General features: G+C 53.1%; 1 protein-coding gene across 6 annotated transcripts in view; it reads left to right on the top strand.

Moving 5' to 3' along the window:
• The first annotated feature begins 16,588 nt into the window (after positions 1-16,588).
• Positions 16,589-19,218, top strand: part of HDAC4 (histone deacetylase 4) — a 272,909-nt gene continuing 270,279 nt past the window's right edge. For all 6 annotated transcript variants that reach the window (XM_066346634.1, XM_066346638.1, XM_066346636.1 and 3 more), the window contains exon 1: positions 16,589-16,873. The gene's annotated coding sequence lies outside the window, so the exon portion shown is untranslated. The remainder of the gene's footprint in view (positions 16,874-19,218) is intronic.

Genomic DNA, 19,218 nt, shown 5'->3' with positions numbered 1-19,218 from the left:
CGAGTTAGCCAGCCAGTGAGCAGGGCCAGCCCAGGGGGCCACCACCGGCGCTGTCACCGTGTGGACGGCAGGATAAATACGGCTGGGCTTTCATCCTGACAACACCCCAGAACAGAAATCTTCTGTGGAAGGTCCTGCCGGAATCTAGGAATTGTGAAATTCTATGGAATGTTGCAGTTCCAGCAAAAGCCAAATGTCTTTCTTTTTTCTTCTTCTTCTAATACTAAGACATTGAATGTGGTGCTACAAAGAAGCCACAATGATACCATCGAGCGGCTACACTGTTCATCATTATTACGCCCGAGTTTTCCTGTACACTTAACATGCGCGGCCCGGCATTCTCCTCCGTGCTGGGCCCCCAGCCACGAGGAGGAAGGTCAACATTCGTCCCTGGTGGGAAAACCAAAGAGCAACAGGAAAACCGACAAGCGATGTAATTTCAGGCAATGATCCAAGTGATGAAAGTGTCTCGACAAGAATTTAATTGGAGTTATTAAACCTGGTTGATCACCCTAGGTACAAACACAGGTTGCTTGAATTATGGTAAAAAAAACAAACAAACAAAAAGAACTTTCTGCTTTCATAAACGCCAAATCATCTCTCACCGAAAATCGTTAGCAGAAAATAGTAGCCACAGAATAAAAGTCAGGAGGGGTGTGCGTTTTCCGGACACTCACAGAGAAACACGCATCCCTTGCTCACTCACAGCTTTTCACCCCCGGTTACTAGAATGTTAGAACGCTTTTCAGACAGGAACACTTTCTATTTCAAAGGAGAAATGCCAAAAAACATTCTGTGGGTTTTTTGTTCCTTTCTTTTGTGTGTGTGTGAAAAGCTGGCATTTGTGTCTCCATCTGAGATCATGAAATCACAGCCTCTGACTGTGTTGTCCTTTCGATGGAAACGGAAAGCAACTCTGTAAATATGAAATTACTTATTAAAAAAAATGCATGAAAATAGCTGGTTTCTCTCTCCGTGGCCCAGCGGTTGCCGGAGGTGGCGACCCAGAGGACACGAGAGTTCCATGGGCTCCTCAGTCCCCATGGAGGACACGAGGGTTCTGTGGGCTCCTCGGTCCCCGCGGAGGACACTTCAGTCCCCGCGGAGGACACGAGGGTTCCGTGGGCTCCTCAGTCCTCTCGGAGGACACCTCAGTCCCCACGGAGGACACGGGGGTTCCGTGGGCTCCTCAGTCCCCACGGAGGACACGCGGGTTCTGTGGCCTCCTCAGTCCCTGCGGAGGACACGGGGGTTCCATGGGCTCTTCAGTCCCCACAGAGGACACCTCAGTCCCCGCGGAGGACACGGGGGTTCCGTGGGCTCCTCAGTCCCCGTGGAGGACACCTCAGTCCCCGCGGAGGACACGGGGGTTCCATGGGCTCTTCAGTCCCCACAGAGGACACCTCAGTCCCCGCGGAGGACACGGGGGTTCCGTGGGCCCCTCAGTCCCCGCGGAGGACACCTCAGTCCCCGCGGAGGACACCTCAGTCCCCGCGGAGGACACGTGGGTTCCGTGGGCCCCTCGGTCCCCGCGGAGGACACGGGGGTTCCGTGGGCCCCTCGGTCCCCGCGGAGGACACGGGGGTTCCGTGGGCCCCTCAGTCCCCGCGGAGGACACGGGGGTTCCGTGGGCCCCTCAGTCCCCGCGGAGGACACGGGGGTTCCGTGGGCCCCTCAGTCCCCGCGGAGGACACGGGGGTTCCGTGGGCCCCTCGGTCCCCGCGGAGGGCACGGGGGTTCCGTGGGCCCCTCGGTCCCCGCGGAGGGCACGGGGGTTCCGTGGGCCCCTCGGTCCCCGCGGAGGGCACGGGGGTTCCGTGGGCCCCTCGGCCCCCGCGGAGGGCACGGGGGTTCCGTGGGATCCTCGGCCCCCGCGGAGGACACGGGGGTTCCGTGGGATCCTCGGCCCCCGCGGAGGACACGGGGGTTCCGTGGGATCCTCGGCCCCCGCGGAGGACACGGGGGTTCCGTGGGATCCTCGGTCCCCGCGGAGGACACCTCAGTCCCCACGGAGGACACGGGGGTTCCGTGGGCTCCTCAGTCCCTGCAACACAAACTCATCAGCAGAGAGAAATGCAGCTGCAGGACGGTTCTCCGTGGGGAGGGGGGGGAGGTAGATTGCACGGGGACTTCCTGTGAGCTCTTGCCTCTGGCTCTGATGGAATTTTCTGGAAAAGGACAGATTGAGGACAGTGCTCTGATTCCAGGACTGAAGACCTGGCTGTGGGGGGCGGGGGGTGGACGGGCAGTCTGAGGAAGGACCAAGAACAAGCCTGAAGCTCAGGCTGCTGCCCCTCCTGCCAAGCCCAATGGTCGGAGGCGAGTTGACCGCAGACACACCTGACCGTTAACATCAGGTTCTATAAAGGGACATCCCTCAGCACACACAGCCCCACCCCTTAGAGATGCTGAGAAGGGGCCCGCCCTCGGGCTCGGGTCTGAGTTTGTCTCCTTCTGAGATACAGGCTTGGCCCTCCGTGATGTTTATGCCAGGTGGTTCTTAGACTGGATCCAGCAGGACTTCTCTAGATGATAGACAGCTACATGATGTCTACACTGGTCTTTCGACCTCTAAATGTGTGTGTGTGTGGGGGGGGGATTATACTTTCTGTCACTTAGGACAGCCTAATGCGTAAGGCTGCAAGTAAAGATCGTCCTTCCTCAGAGTGTAAGCGCACTGGGTGTACTTTTCTCACGCACCAGACGTCTGGAGGTGGAGAGCCCAGGGCTGCCGTGGCTCCTCGCCGGAGTCTCCCAGGAGCATGGGCTCCTTGGCATTCGCTGCTCCAGGCCCTTCGAAAATCAGCTCCATCCTCATGCTTGTCACCTCCTGGCGCCAGCAGGCTGCTGTGCCTCCGCCATCACGTCCCTGTGCAAGGAAAAATACAGGCTTCGGGAAGAACGATGGGCAGAGGCAGACGGCTTCCGCGTGTAACCCCGTTTACCCAGAAAACAAAGGCGCTCTGGTCGCCGGCCCGACCGGCTTCCGGCAACGTCTTGTCAGCACTGGGTCTCCTGGCTGCCCTCAGACCGAGGAACTGCCAAGAGAGCTGAGATACCAATGACGGCCAGATCAGTTGAGAGTGAAGGCTCCAACAGAGGTGAGTCGAATGTCCCTAAGATCTAGGGTGTCTGCCTTTATTTTCTCGCCGACCGTACGATGCTTTCATCCTGTTGAAACCACCCTGAGTGATGGCCCCAAACGAGACGGAGGGGAATGATGTGGGTAATCTGCAAAAAAAGGTATGAAAGCTGAGTGGCTTTAGGGAAAGGCAGGACATTGTACCGGCCAGGACTCGTAGGCAGGGGTCTGTGTTTGTTGGGAGAGGGCTGAGGTAGACAGTGAGCTGTGGGGGCGTGGGTGTGGCTGGGCTGTCCTGGGTGACCAGGGAAGGCTCCTTCCAGAGGGGTTAGGGAACAAAAAGGGAAGAGCCATGCTACCGGGGGGCTGTCCTAAGCCCCCCACCCCCTCTCTCCGTGCACAGACCTCGACCTCCTGACCCTATGGTGAGGCTCTGGCCAGTGAGGACCCGGATGCCCGCCTCACAGCTGAAGTGCCCATCCTACGGCCAGTGTCTGCGCTCCCAAAGGCGGGAGACTTGGTGGAGGAGGGTTCTGGCCTCCAAGGGGCCTCCCCCAGCCTCCTGATGCCTTCTGAGGGAGGCTCAGCTCACAGAGCCTGAGCGGACGCCGGTGGAGGAAAGGGAGGCGAAGCCAAAGCTTCGAGAACAGGCACGGGAGAGTGATGACCACACAAAGCAATGTCCAGGGGGTTCCGGATATAAAATCACCGATTCATCAGCTCCATGGAAGGACCAAGGCCCCAGGTGGCCTCTGGGCTGTGCCCAGTGAGGACCATTTTAAGGACACAGTGAGCATGGCCATGACTTGAGGACAGTGGGGTCTTGCTAAAGAATGACCAGGACGGAGCACGAGAGCGCAACTGACCCCGAAGGAGGAAGGTTCCACCGTGCTGGGTGGGGTGGGACCTCCGAAGGCTCATCCACTGCCACGAGCTCTGGGGCCACGGCGCTGGGACCACAGACCCGGCACCTCCGGTCCTCTGCCTCCCACAGAGCCTGGGACTCCGGAGTCAGAAGATGTCAGGACGGCCCAGGCATGCAGGGCTGGGTGGGCTCCGAAGCCCGACGTTGGTGAGCATGGGAAGCAAGAGCCCTCCCTGGGACCACTGCCCCCACCCACGTTGGGGGCAGCTGACGAGGCACAGCCGGGAAGGTGTCAGATTTTTGGCTTCGGCAGCGTGGAGAGAGAACTCCCAGAATTTGGGCCGCAGTGTCTCGTCACTTTTAGCACCCAGGTATGCAGATGTGGGCTCGTCCAGGGTCAGTCTTCTGGACTCCAGCCGTCCGGGGCCGGTGGCTCAATGCCTGGCTTGTGGCATCCACCTGACTACCTGGGGGGAGGGGGCGCAGTGTCCGGGAGGCCGGCACGGAGGCTGCATGGAACGCCGGACATTTGCACGCCACCCAAGGGACCCGGCCTGAGTCAGAGAGCGGACATTGGTTGTGGCTAATTTTATGTTCCTTCCTCCCCGAGCCCCAGGGCTTTAACCCTTGGAAAGGGCCGTGACCATTGGCGTGCGTGTATAAGCGCTAATTGGCTATCAAATATCCCTGGTGACTCTGTTTTCGAGAATAAAAGAATTCTAAAAAACTCAAGGCTCATTCTGGGAGCTGGGAGTGCCGTCTTCTCTTCTGCCCGTGTTCTGGAAAGTGTTCTAGTCCCCGCTGAGCTCTGCGGGAACGAGCTGTTACGGAGAAGGTAGGCGCCGGAGAGGACCTTCAAGGGCAACAGACGAAACACAGTCTTTCGGGGTAAGAGCGGGAATGTATAGGCAAAAAAAATGCAGCTATTCTGAGATGTTTCAATAAAGATATACAACCCGAACAAAAGGTAACTGTTTCACCCAGTCTGTGAAAGCCTGTGAAATTTATTATTATTATTTTATTATTTTATTTTTTATTTTTTTTGGCAAGCTTTTACAATCCATGGCTTTCCCATTCAATCTTGAATAATAGCGCTGAATTGAGCTGTAAAAGCTTCCGAAGTTTGAAGCCTTTTGACAAGTTAATTTAGCAGTATGGTAAAAAGTTTTTCCCCAAGATAGAATAAAGCCATCATATCACGAATGTAGCAGTCATCCAGAGGGAAGAAAACACCATTAGGATTAGAAGTGGTGTGCTTTATGGAGACAGTTTGTGGTTTCGTGTAATCTACTATCAATATTTCAGGAGAGAGAGGTCCCTCTTATCCGTCAGCTGCAAGTCAATAGCTCCACTTAAAACCGACACCCAGGGGCCAGATCACATATATCTTTTATTGGGAAAAAAAAAATAATAACATTTCCCTACACAGTTTCCTCTCTACATTTCTTTAGATTCTAATTGCGTGTGCGTGCATGCATGCATGTGCGTGTGTGTGTGTGTGTGTGTGTGTGTGTGTGTGTTACAAAGAGGTCCTTTTTTCCCCCTAGGAGAAAACAAGGAAAAAGAAAGCAGCAATATTTTCTTTGTCTCCCCCCCACACACACACACACAAACTCACATATCTTCCGCCCACAGTCTCCCCCAGCTGCTGGAAGCTGCCTTCCCTTGCCAGTTCAAACAGGAAGACAAGGAGCTGGTCCTTTCTTCAGATAAGAAGAAAGCCCCCCCGTTGAGAGGGCTTGTTTGTTTGTTTGTTGTTGTTGGTTGGTTAGTTGGTTGTTTGCCTGATTCACGTTGCTTCTCCATTTAAGATACCAAGTCAGGAAAGGAAACAGAACTGCCTCCCCGCCCCGGGGTCTCAGCAGTTGTTGCAGAGAATCTTCGGGGAAGGGTGATACTGTATTCACCTATAAATAGGATCAAACGTGCAGACCTGGCTTTGTCACGATGGGAGAATGAAGCCAAGAAAAATTAATTATATTTAACAAAGAGATACTTCAGATGCCACTTGGCCTTGTGCCCTGAATATAAATCTCCAAATGTTTCTCACTTGAATATTTTAGTGGAGAAAATAAAATTAAAATAAAATTAAAAAAAAAAAAAAAAGCAGATGCCCTATTTTTATGTTTACACAGTGATGGCATGGGATGCTCTGAATGGCTCCTGGGCAGCCGGGCCCCATCAGCCACGGGTTCGGGGGCCCTCACCCGCGTCAGGCACAGGCGCCAAGCTTGGCACAAGCAAAAAGGGGTCACTTTCTGAAAGGGGCCACTTTCTCACCTTACTAAAGGGAGAGTTCTTTATTCCTATCCTACTAGGGAATTTTAGGGAGAAAATGCACCATAGGTTGGAATTTAAGAAAGCGAAATAACAAATTTATGGTGCTAGTTCTGAGAGGGGGGGGGGGGGTGGGAATACTTCGAGACAGCTGCACCAAAGTCCAGACCTCCAGACGAAGGTCTAACGATGTTGAACGATGGTATCAAATTTGTTAATATTTTTCTTTGCAGTTTAGGTTTTCTTGTGTTCTGTATAAGAAATCCCTCGATGGGTCACAAAAATTATCCGTCCCGTATTTCCTTCTGAAACCTTAAAGTTTTGCTTGCAACGTATAGATTTTTTTTTTCCCCCTCCTGCCAAGTTTACGGGTTTGGTGTGAGATTGGAATTGTGTGTTATTTATTTCAGTAGGGTTAATCAATTCTCCAAGCCCTGGTTACTTACTGTCCTTCCCCACTGTTGGGTAACGCAATCGCTGTCACAGATCAAGTTTCTGTGTCGCTGTCTGGACCCTACTCTGTTACACTGTGCTGTCCCAGAGCCAACGCCACATGGTAGGAGGCCGGAAGCTTAGAAGAGACCTTGACATCTGGTAAATACACTTTCCCCATCATGTGTTTATGTAAAAACTACCTTGCTTATTCTGGGCTCTTTAGCTATTCAATGACGTTCAGAAGCAGCTTGCCAAAAATTGCATTGAAATGATAAAAATACATTGGTGACATGGGCCGTTTTTTGTTTGTTTGTTTGTTTGTTTTTTTACAATTTGGAGTCTTTCCTTCCATGGACGTGGTATTATTCATTTAGTCTGAGATACCCCTGAGTTAAAAGACACAGCATTATTTTATGTGCTATGAAGAAAAAAAAAAAAAACAGTAGTCCTGCCAGTTGACCCATGACCTATGACTCAAAGCCAAGGCATCATTAATTTTAAGACATAGCTGATTTCTGAGATGTGAGAAAACCATGTTTCAGAATTGATGAAATTTGATGTATGTCTCCAACTATTTGGGTCTTTTTAAACTATCTCTCAATAAACTTTCATAATTGTCTCCATAAATACCTTATATAACGTTTGTTAGACTTATCTCCAGGTATTCTGTGGTTATCCATCATAAGTGGTATCTTCTGTACAGTTCTGCGCTTTCTTACTAGTTCCAGTAGTTTCCATGGAGATGTTTTTGGAGTTAGCTTTTTGTAATTAGCTGTTAACCCAATCACCTTTCAGTGAAAGAAGGTGGTCTATAAGGCCTTGAATTTTTGGAATGTGTTCAGATTGACTTAGTGGCCTAGGATGTGGCCATGACTACTAGTCTGCATATACCTGATAAAAAGGTGTTTTCTAATTTACAAGTGCAGAATTTTTTCAACATGTAAACATGAGTATAAATGTGTTAATTTTCCTGCTTGAATCTTGTTTATCAGTTATAGCAAGCCCCATGCTCTCCACTACTGTGGATTTACAAATTGCCTCGGGGAACTTTAAAAATGTTGCTTTGTATCACTTTGAGGTTGAACAACAGAGAGACTAAAGGTTGAGGCTGACAGATCACCCCAGTGCATTGTCCCTCTCGCTATGATGTAGCAAAGTGTTCTTTCCTTGGAGCCAATTTTCTACCCATAACTGACGTAGCTGAGACTTCTTTCGCTTAGCTCTGTGGACGGTCAACTTTTTAACGTCCTCATGTTTAGGGCTGTTACTTATGGACGGCCAGAAGTTGGAGTGTGCTTTTTTTTTTTTTTTTTTTTCATTTTTCTGAAGCTGGAAACGGGGAGAGACAGTCAGACAGACTCCCGCATGCGCCCAACTGGGATCCACCCGGCACGCCCACCAGGGGCGATGCTCTGCCCACCAGGGGGCGATGCTCTGCCCATCCTGGGCGTCGCCATGTTGCGACCAGAGCCACTCTAGCGCCTGGGGCAGAGGCCACAGAGCCATCCCCAGCGCCCGGGCCATCATCTTTGCTCCAATGGAGCCTTGGCTGCGGGAGGGGAAGAGAGAGACAGAGAGGAAAGCGCGGCGGAGGGGTGGAGAAGCAAATGGGCGCTTCTCCTGTGTGCCCTGGCCGGGAATCGAACCCGGGTCCTCCGCACGCTAGGGGAGTGTGCTTTTAAACCCAATCTGATGCTCTGTCTTGAAGTGAAACATCTAGTCTGTTTACGTTTATTGTGGTAACTGATCCGTTTGGATGCGTGCCCAGCGTTATTCTGGGGTTTCTGCGAAACCGCTCCTTCCCTGCTTGTGTTCTCCGCCCCCCACTTCCGCGGGGCCTCTGGGTTTCATTCCCTCTTTTCTCCTTTTCTTGCCCCCCCCCCCCCACTTTTGAAATTGTACATTCAATTTCAAGGTCTTTTTTTTTTTTTTTAGTGTTTTCTTTCAAATTTGTAACAAGCACTTTGCTTAACAAAACCAGAAGGAACACTTACTTCCCAGACCACAAAAAGATCTTAAAATGCTTAAACACCAATGTCTCTAGTCACTCTTTTTTTTTTTTTTTTTACTATCTTTGTTTGCTATATATCCCATGCCTGCTTGGATTACTCACATATTTTACAATTTCCCAGCTCAAAGTTTTCTTGCAGGAAATGCTTCGCTGTCGTGGCCAGGCCAGGGGACAAGGGTCAGAGGGCAGGCTGAGGAGCTGCCACCCGGCCTTTCCCACCATGATGACTGTGACCCCGCAGGTGAGGGGATCAAAGTCAGGGCTCTGCCGCCTGCTACGGACGTCCCTCCCAAGCTCAGACCACTGTTCACAGAGCGCTCCCAAGTCAGCAAACACACTTTTCAGAGGTATATACGGGTAGAACGTTTACAAGCATGGCCGCACACTAGGCCACAGAACAAATCGTGTGCCCTTAACTGACAGCATCCACACTTGGGGACTGGGAATGACCCACAGGTGGGTCTGAAAACCCCTCAGGCCCACTGTGAGACAGATCTGTTGCAGCAGGAAGAACTAGGACATGGCCTCAGGATTCAGGGCCACTTAAGTCCCTTCCCACGTGCCTGCCTCTCAGAGCCAAGGCACTGTGCCCTGTGCCCTGTGCCACTGTTGGCCATCGTCTGCGGGTTTCCAGGGGACACTCCGGCATCCGCTCTGGCTCCTGGTGTCCCTTCTAGATGCTCAGTCCTGAGTCCCTGAGGAGGACCCCTCTCCCCTGTCCAGCTTCTGTCCTGCTCTCCCTGGTCAGCAGGCTCCAGATCTCCTTCCTGTGGCTCCCTGAACGTTAGTCGACTCCTGCAGACCTTTGCAGCAGGAGCAGTACGCCCGTCCTGCGCCAGGCCCATGTCCGAGAAGCAAGGAGGGAGGGTGGGGTGGGTCCTGAGCTGGGCACGGGTCCCCTTGTGAGGCGTCCTCTCAGCTGAGGCTTCGCGGGCTCCCCTCGGCTTTGGGGAGGCCACTTCTGCTGGCCCAGCGGTCTCGGGACAAAGCGGAGCTCGTGGTTCTCAGCCCCTTCCTGCCCTCAGGGTCGCAGTCCTTCCCCACCAGCTCTAGACTTCAGCCGGGGTATGAAGTCCGCCTCTGCTTCCCTCTGCCACCCTGGACCTCAGCGCCCGGCCCGAGTCTCTCTGCACGATGTGCTTCTAGCTGCAGAAGCTCAGGGCGTCTCTCCGCGCTGCCTGGGTGCCGTGCCCGGGGGCCTCTGCCGGCTGCGCCAGCTGTTTTCTTCCCGGGCTTCTGCTCCCACCAGTGACCACAAAATCAACTGCACCGTCGTCCTCACGACTGCCGTTTCCTCAGGACCGGCCACGTGCTGGCGCCGGAGCGGAGTGCCCCGTGGCTCAGAGCTCGCTCTGTCTCCCCGCCCGGCCCCTACCCTTCCTGCCCACGGGGGTCTCGGTGACTGGGACGCCAGGGCATGCCAGGGCGACCACTGCCCCTTGTTCCTCCAGCAGCGGGGCCCCATCCAGAAGGTCAGTTAGCTTCCTAGGACCAGTTCTGGTGGTGCCGTGGCTTACGATGTCTTTACGTTGGGCTCCTGACTGCAAATGCAAAGGTGTGTGTGTGCAAGTTGTTTGTCTGGGAGGCGACCCCAGGACACAGGTGGGAGGTGAGAGAGAAGAAAAGCAGCCAACACAGGGCTCTTCCGCGTGCGGCTCGTTGCTTAGGGCAACTAGGGCTTATCCCGACAGGACCTCTGGAAAATGCCCAGGCACGCTGCCGAGTGTCCCACCACGGGGAGAGGGACCTGGTGCCAGTGCAGGGCTCTTCAGACGCGTTATCTCCCACGTCCAGGCTGCCCTTGGGGCAGGAGCCCGAAGTGTCGGCGGTCCAGAGCAGTGGGTATCCTGGGATTTGGGCCAGGCACCCACGTTGTCTGCTACCCGGCCAAATGTACTTCCTTCCCCCACATATCCGTGCTCGGTTCTTCTGGGGGGTCTTGAAGTGGTCAATTCTCTCAGTGTTGATCTGGGAAAATGTCGTTACTTTACCTTCATCAGGGAATGAAAGTTTAGCTGGCACACAGTTCAGACTAACTGGTGTTTCCTCTTAGCACTTTGTAAAAGGTGACTTTTGACTCCTGCCAGCCCAGTGGCCCTTAGGAGGCAATCATCTGTCATTTCTTCTGGGAGATGCCTCGGGAGAGCGTCTTTTCTCATTGGCATTGCACAAGACCGCTAGGAGGGAATGTCCAGGTGTGGGGTTCCTTTTGCTTTTCACCCCCGGGACTTGTAGACTTCGTTTGCTCTAGGAACTCCCCAGCCATTACCTGGCCCCTCCCACCCTCTCCACGGCAATGCCTCCTTTGTAGGTGAGGTGCCCTAGACTCATGCCAGGGCTGTCTGGGGTTTCCCTCTGGTCGTCCGCATTGCCCTGGGGACCACCACTGGCACCTCCTCTTGGCCAGAGACGCATGGCTTCCTATCACCCCCCCCCCCTTAGTGACAACAGTATCTCAGCTTCTCTTGCTCTTACGGGGTTTTTAGTGAACTTCACCTCCTTCTGGAGAATTTAAAAAATATATATCCATACAAAAGCAGTGCTGGAGGGTTTAGAAGGCTGGAAAGAACCGGAGCGAACAAGAATCAGCCATCTCCCGTAGACTCTGAAGAAACCCCTACAATGTCCTGATGGACGTCTGTCTGCCTGTGTGTTTCTGTGTCTGTTTCCATTTATGAAAACTGTACCATGTTGTAATGATGTTTAATAGCTTTCACTGACACCTATAATGGGAGTTGCTTCCTATGAGAGTAACTCCCCTATTTTGGGGGAACTTGGAGATCCACATCCATATATTTACATATGTTCCAGTCATGGTTGCTGCAAATCTTTTAGCAAAGTCTTTATCCGCGTCCATATTTATTTCACTGGAATAAAGTTTCAGAAGTGACATTACTGATGAAAGAATATGCAACATTTTCAAGCTTTATGTGTGCCTCCTTGAGTCCAACAGTTTCTAACCAGTTGACACCTGGCTCATGTGTAATGTGCTTATTCTCACTTGCTTTTGTCAGATAGATAAAGCATTGTGCTCCTCTTGTTATTAGGGAGTGGCGTGCTTTGTCATGTTTATGGGGCATTTCTCCTTTTGTGTCTACTGTTCATGTCTCTGCCTGTCTTGTTTTTTTGGAATGCACGATTTCGTCCTTAGCTTTGAAAGCTCTCTTCCCTGTGAAGCTGATCAAGCCTTTAGAAAACAGGATGCAAATTCTTTCCCCCGTCCTCTGTCTTTTAAACGTGTTTTTGATGCACCAGGAGGTTCTCCCCCAAACTGAGGTCTTCGATTGTTTTTATTTTTATAAATATAAATACAATTTTAAAATTCTCTATAGATTTGAGAGAGAGAGAGAGAGAGAGAGAGAGAGAGGAATGGAGGGGAAGTGAAAGAGAGAGAGAGAGAGAGGGGAATGGAGGGGAAGTGAAAGAGAGAGAGAGAGAAACATCGATTCATTTCTCCACCCGTCCATGCACTCATTGGTTGATTCCTTTACGGTCCCGAGAGCCCCAACCAGGGATTGAACCCACAGACTTGGCATATTGGGGTGGTGCTTTAATCAACCAAGCTACCTGGCGAGGGCAACCAATCCTGCTTATTTTGAGGTAAAACCTCCCCGTGAAAGGCACACCGTGTGACTTCAATGGGTTTAGTAGTCTTGACCCCTGTGAGATCTCCATCCCCTGGAGAGTTCTCCTATGCCAGTTTCCCAGTTGGTCCTACTGCCCCCACTCTACAAGAGAGCCAGGCTTCTGCTTTCTCTCCCCAGAGATTCTTTAGGCTGCGTCCTGAATGTCACGTGGTGCACACTCTTTCGTGTTAGACTTCTTTTATGGTGTCCTTGACATTCATTCCTCTGCATCAGGAGAGCATTCTTTTTTATTGCTAAGTAATATTCCCTTGTATGAATATGTCACAATTGGCATTTATCCATTTCCCTTGGTGATGGTAGCCAAAGTTTTAACTGAGACAGTCCAATTGATCAACCATTTCCCTTTATGATTGGTGGTGGTATTATTTCTAGGTATTGGCTGGAGTTCTTCCATTTGCTTGGGGCTGTTTCTTTACTTTCTGTTACTTTCTGCCGATCTCAGCCAGTACCATGTTGTTTTCATCCTGGAGCTCAGATAATGTGTTTGTTTGCTCGGAGTACGGTTTCTCCCTCATTACTCTCCTTTTTGGATGCTTCTCAAGCATGTTTTCTTCCAGATGAGCTCTGCCACGGTTTTTGTCAATTCCCATGACGTTCCATCAGGATTCATTCAGTGTTACATTTAGGAATTGAAGGCGTCCTTTTGTCAATGCGACTGGGAATTTTCCATCATGTTCTTCTACTGTATAGAAAGTGGTGAGCACAATGCCTGCCACATAGCCAAGAATCAATAAATCTGAGCATGTATCATCACGGACTGTTAGTATATCTGAAAGTTACTGGGGTTATTTTTTGTACACTTTTAATTGGCTATCTTGCTGAACTTACAATTCTAGATTTGAAAAAACAAACTTGAAATCATTGGAGCTGTCTTGATTTATGATGGATTTGTTTCCTTCTCTAACACCCAGATTCATTTTCTTTCTGAAACAAAACCCTCTGAGATTGGGACTCTACAAAATGCTTTCCTTTGAAGCTCCAGTTACCTGGTGAATGTTACCTGATGAATGTTACCTGGTGTTGGACTGTCACCGAACCTTTCCCCTCTTACTCAGCTCCAGGGTTAGAGATCTTCTTCTAACTGTGCAGAACTCTATTGTATCTTGCTTTTCCTGCTGGCTGTGAAGTCTCCTTCAGCCAGATACCGCTTCCAAGACCTAGAGACCGACACAGCAGTCCAGGCTCCCACGTTCCTCTGACAGAAAGGTCAACTGGGGTCCTTTTACTCACAGAGCCCTGTCCTTACCATGTGCCTCACTTTCCTGCAGGGGCTCTCCTGACTCCAGGGGAGGCCTGACCTGGCACACAGCAATGGGCCTACTCATCCCGCTGGGTGAAATCCTACCTTCTAATGAGCCCTGCCGAGGATTCTATCCCAGCATTCTTTCGCGTGTTCTTCAGGCACGTCTCTCTCATTTCATACTCGTAAAGTTCATACCGCTGGACTGTGCCTCTTCTCCTGATCATTGTGCATTTTAATAATTTGTGAAATAACACTGTACCTTAAGGTTTATCATCTAAATGTTACTCAGCCACTGGTCCTTTTCACCACGATGCAAACTTTGGGTTAAGGAGACTGCTTTCGTCATTGGCCAGGTCCCTAGTGGCAATTTTCTCCAGCTCCATCTTCCCAATACCCTCCGATTCACCATTCGTTTGTTCCCAAGTGAAGTAGTCTTAGGGTAGGCATTTCTACTTAGAATGCTCCACGTTCTCTCGTCATTGCTTAGTATTTCAAGATATTTAAAATGCTGTAAAAACTGTGCATTTTCATTTTGAATGTTGTGTTTTAATCTACCTAGTTACCTTATTTTTGCCCCCTCTAAGAATCACTGATCAAGAATGACATGCGAACTAATCTCTGTCCGTTTCTAAAAGGAAGGGTCCTGGAGATAAGCCATCACAGCTCTCGGGCAGCTCTCCTCAGACCCAGTCTGTCAGACACCCCCTCAGGTTTCAGCTGTCGGCCTCTAGGAGTATTCTAAGACGGATAAGGAAACTGACCTGCTTTCTGATTTTCTGTTCTGTTCTGCAGTGAGAAAGTCAAACTCCTCATTACAAAACACACTAAAGAACATAATTCCGCCAAGGACTGATGTTGATTAAAACAGAAATGCCGCTTTTCGCTTCTGAGAAAAGTATCTGGTCCACAGGACTTGGGAAAGCTCAAGTGTAAGTTAGATTGTGAGTGAGGAAGGCTTATTGATGTCTTTTTTTTTTTTTTTTTCCTCGACAGAACAGGGAGAACCGAAGGTGTCAGTGCTCGGGCAGCTCAGGCCTCTCTTCTCCCGCCCCTAATCCAGCCGGTAGTATACTGCTTACAAAAATCAGGGGGTATTTCAAAATGAGTATGAAGCTATAAAATATCCCCTAATTTTTATGAGAAGTATATTACAGATAACCTGGTCACCTCTGGTCATTTCTCCATTGACTTTTCTTCTTTCTCGACTGAGTTTTCGAGATAGACATCATTCCGGTTCCTTCCGCTCTGCCTGTATATATAGTATATTCCTGTGTGGTCCAGTATAATGCTGTCGCTGGCTTCCTGCTCCCAGAGCGTGACCAGTGAGGACATTTTGGTACTTGAAGAAAAAAAAAAAAGGAAATCCCTCAAATGCAGTTTTTAAAATAATCTACCTAGATTCTGCTTTCTAAGAATAATAGTAATAATAATAATAACTTAAAAAAGTGCTTTAGTGAAGTGCCAACCAGTTTAACCAAATTCGGTCATTAAGATGTCAGCCTCTTTGAACCGCGGTCACCATTTTTTATTGTGAAACATCCTGAGAGATTCCAAGTATCCTTAAGGGTTAGGTTCTTATGGAAGCAAATCGAGTCCACAGCCCTTGGCACTTACCCTATACATTCCTCCGCTCAGCCTTTTGATTTTAGGAAGCGTTTTATAAACACAACAATTATAAAGTGTTGCAATTTGGATACCAATGTTTTAGCCTTTTCATTCTATCAAGGCTCGCTCCCAGGGCGCCCACCAGCGCGATGACCACGTAGGTCTGACCACGCAGGACCGGCTGTCCAGACAGACTGGGTTTCTGGAGGAGAGCAGCGGGGAATAGCAGCCCCACGGCACCGAGCCTGGGCACACGTGGTCACTGGACCACACACGGTGCACCGAGGCTGCAAAGCTGCATCACCCTCCCTGGGATGGAAATGGTCAGCGGTTCGGCATCGGAGACCCCGCCAAGATCGCTGCCTGGACGGACTCAAGTGCCTCGCTGACCCACGATGCCCTCGAAGGGCCTCTGCGGGACACAGCAGCCGTGACATGCCGAGCCTGGGGACACACAGGCCAGTCAAGACCCCTGAGCAGCACGGATGCGCTACGATGACCGGGAGAGCACGCTGTCGCCGCCGCTCAGACCCGGGAAGCGCGACAGCAGCGCCCACAAGGCTGGTACCGAGCGCGGCCCGGACGTCTCCCGCCGGCGCAGGCGCGCTTGGCCGGCTCCGCACCCGCTGGGAAGGCCCACCGGCGGGGGCCGCGCGCTCCACCGGCTGCCTTCCCGCCGCGGGGCAGGGCGGGGCCCGCAGCGCCTGCGCACTACCCCTTCGCACCGCCCCAGCGACTCCGGGCGCAAGCTGCAACACATGACCGCTGCCAGTATCCAAAATGGAGGCCGTAGCCAGGCCCTGCAGGCTCCCCGCCTCAGCCCCAGTCCCAGCGTGCCCGCTAGGCGCGCAGGCACGCGCTGCTGGCCGCTGGGCAGGCGCGGGCAGATCTTTGGGGCTGCCCAGCGCGGCTAGCCAGGGACAGCGCCGGTGTTTACAGTCACTACCCGCGCCAGCTCCGTGCACCTTCTCAACCGCGAAGCGCCCAGCGGCTGGCGCCTGGAGCGTCCTTTATCGCCCCGCCCCCTAGGACTGGCAGTTCCGGCAGCCAATAGGGTTCAGGACGTGTGCGGGAAGGCGGGCCGGGGTGGAGCATTCCTGTCGTTCGTAGGGCGTCTGGCCTGGCGGTTGGCTGTTGCGGAACGAGGGACGGGAGCAGACGGGGCTGTACCGTGGGTGCCAGTGGACCAATAGAAAGACGGCCGGGTGCGCGGGGAGGGCGGGCGGAGGGTGGGGCCGAGCCGTAATTGACGAGCTCTTCATTAGAAACCAGGCAGGAGGGAGGGGTCGGGGAGGGGAGGTGATGCAAGGCTGCTGCAGCCAATGGCTGCAGAGCCTTTGCCGAGAGGGCAGGGCCTGAACGGCTGACGGGCGTTGGAATTGGCCTATCAGCACCCGGCTCGGTGCCGGAGGGGGGAGCAGCATCATGGTTCAACGTGGGTCAATTTTTTGTGAATGAGGAGGGGAGGTTGTGGGGCCGCCGCCGCCGCCGCCGCGGAGCACCGTCCCCGCAGCCACCCGCGCCCGAGCTCGCGCGCCCGCCTGCGCCACCTCCGCCTCAGCTGCCTGGGCCCGGCGCGCCGCGTCCGCGTTCCCGCTGTCGCCGCCGCCCGAGCGCCCGCCCGCCGCCGGCGGTGGTGGTGGCGGCGCAGGCAGAGGAGATGCGGCTCGGAGCGCCCGCCGCCGCCGCCTCCCCGCCCGCCGCCGCGGTAAGCGCAGCCCGGCCCGGCTCGCGGGCCATTGTCCGCCGCCTCCCCGCCCGCAGGCCGCCGGCCTCCACGCCCCCCGCCCGTCCGCCTCCCGGCCCGGCAGGTGGACGCCGGGTCCGCGCCCCCGGCCCGGCCCAGCCCGGCCCCGGCCCGTGCGCCCAGGCCGCGCGCGCGCCGCCCAGCCCGGGGTTCCGGCGCGGGAGCCGGAGCCGCAGGCGCTCCGGACCTTCCCCTGCGGCCGCAGCACAGCAACGGCCGCCCGCCCGCCGGGGCCGCTTGCCTCCGGGGTCGCGCGGCGCCTCCGCCGCCCGGCCAGGCCGAGAGCCCCGGGGCAGGTGGGCCGGGGGCGCCCCGAGCCCAGCGGGCGGGCTCCGTTTATGTAACTTTCTCGGGGCTGTGAGTTTGCAGAAAAACATCCCTGCCCCCCCCCCCCCCCCGGGGCTCGCGGCGTGGGGTGCGCCGGCCCGCGACCCCGAGGTGGTGCCCGCCGCGGTTCCCGCAGGCCGAGAGGCGGCCGGTCCTGCGCGGAGGGAGGACGGGGCGCCGCGTCCCCGGCCGCGGCCGGCGTTTTGCAGAAACACGCCGCGGGGTTCTAAGCAGATGATCTCGTATTTACATTGAACGCTGAATTATTTGACACTGTTGCAGCGGGAGACCGTGCGGATCGGTTGGAAAAGCCGGGGGTGGCAACCCCCTCCCTGTACTCAATTTAATGCACATCAGAAATGTGTAATAACTTGAAGCGGCAGCTGATAGGAGTGTTGTGGGTTTTTTTTCTTTTCTTTATGGCATGTTGTAAAATTGACCTGCTGTGACACCCTTTTCAAATAAAACGTTGCAGAAATTAAACTTAAGTTATTTTTAAAACTAATGACTTTCTTAACTAAATCCTAATTGCATGACTGGAGAGACCTACCTAATTGCTTGCTGCGAGCAGCGCTGCCCGCTGTCCTCGGCGGGTGAGGGGGAGGGCGAGGGCCTGCAGTCAGTCCCTCGCTTTCCTTCCTTGTTCCACTCGTGCTTTTTTTGTGTCTTCCCCGCAAACCACCTAAGGAGCCGGGGCGGGCCTGGGAGTCAACATGTAAACAGCCCTCACCCAGCGCCTGCCCAGCGCCGTGGAGTGTGTGCGCGCGTGTGTGTGTGTGTGTGTGTGTGTGTGTGTGTGTGTGTGTGTGTGTGAGAGAGAGAGAGAGAGAGAGAGAGAGCTGGTGGGTTCGCACCTTGGCCTGGTTTCACTTTTTCTTTTGTAAAACGGTCGTGGATACCTGGAGTTTTAATTGCTTCTGATAATTCCGTGCAGTTTATTGAAGGATGGGGGTGGGGTGGGGTGGGATGGGGGGCTCTATCTACATAGGATCGCCGGGTTTGTTGCACCCCAGCCAGGAAAGGTGGTGGTGGTGATTGACTGGGGAGAGGGAGAGGCATTGGATCAGGAAAACTCAGCTGCTCGTACACAAATATACACTCCAGCAATTACAGAGCAACAAAAGTTATTGCAGAATTTTGCAGTCACTATGGCAACACGATTCCACTATTATCATTGGAAAGGCAGAATTGCCACCCTGCTCGAAGTTTCACCAGGATGGAGTTTTGGATATCGAAAATGTACAAGGGTTGGTTTTTTATTTTATTATGTATTTATTTTTCTTCTTCTTCTTCAGGTAGCTCTTGAGAATTCTAAAATCAGTGCTCAGCTGTCTATTTTTAAGACTTGATCAGACTCAGGCTCCCTCTCCCAGATCCGTCTACTCCCTTGGATCTGTGGCTTCTTTCCCTAGAACTCACACTCGTGTGGGAGGGGAGTGTTTCCCTGCTCTAACAGCACACACACCCTGACACATTGTAAGACTTCTACAGCCTTCTGTGTTCGGGGCTTTTCATTTTAAAGATCGAATAAATACCTTCCTAAAAAGAGCAGTGATCCATCAGCAAAGAGGCAGGGCTTTCTGCAGCAGGCAGACGGCTGGCTGCCCTCCTTGGGTTCTTCCTTTCGCCAGGCGTGCGGTGGGCAAGCACGGGTGCCCCTGGGGGAGCCCGGGCCTGGGGCAGAGGACTGCGGGGGACGGCTCGTAGGCCTGGGAGACCTAACAAGCAAGGACAGATGTGGTCTTAGCAGCCCTGAGCCTGAGAGAATGTTCTGTGGTCAGCAGCTTCACAGCCGTGTAGAATAAAATCCTCCACATGCCATGTTGTGTGAGGTTTGGGGGGCCGTTCCTGTAGCAGGAGCTTCAGAACATGGCACCCTGGCCATGTGCAGCCAGGGCTGCTGCTGCTGCTCTTGACTTTTCGGAAAACTGCCTTAGGAGAGGATGGCTCTCTTGATGTTTACCAGGAAGACTCCAGTT

Source organism: Saccopteryx leptura, chromosome 7 (assembly GCF_036850995.1).
Source record: "Saccopteryx leptura isolate mSacLep1 chromosome 7, mSacLep1_pri_phased_curated, whole genome shotgun sequence".
Classification (NCBI taxonomy): Eukaryota; Metazoa; Chordata; class Mammalia; order Chiroptera; family Emballonuridae; genus Saccopteryx; species Saccopteryx leptura.
This window is presented reverse-complemented; position numbering and strand designations above follow the sequence as displayed.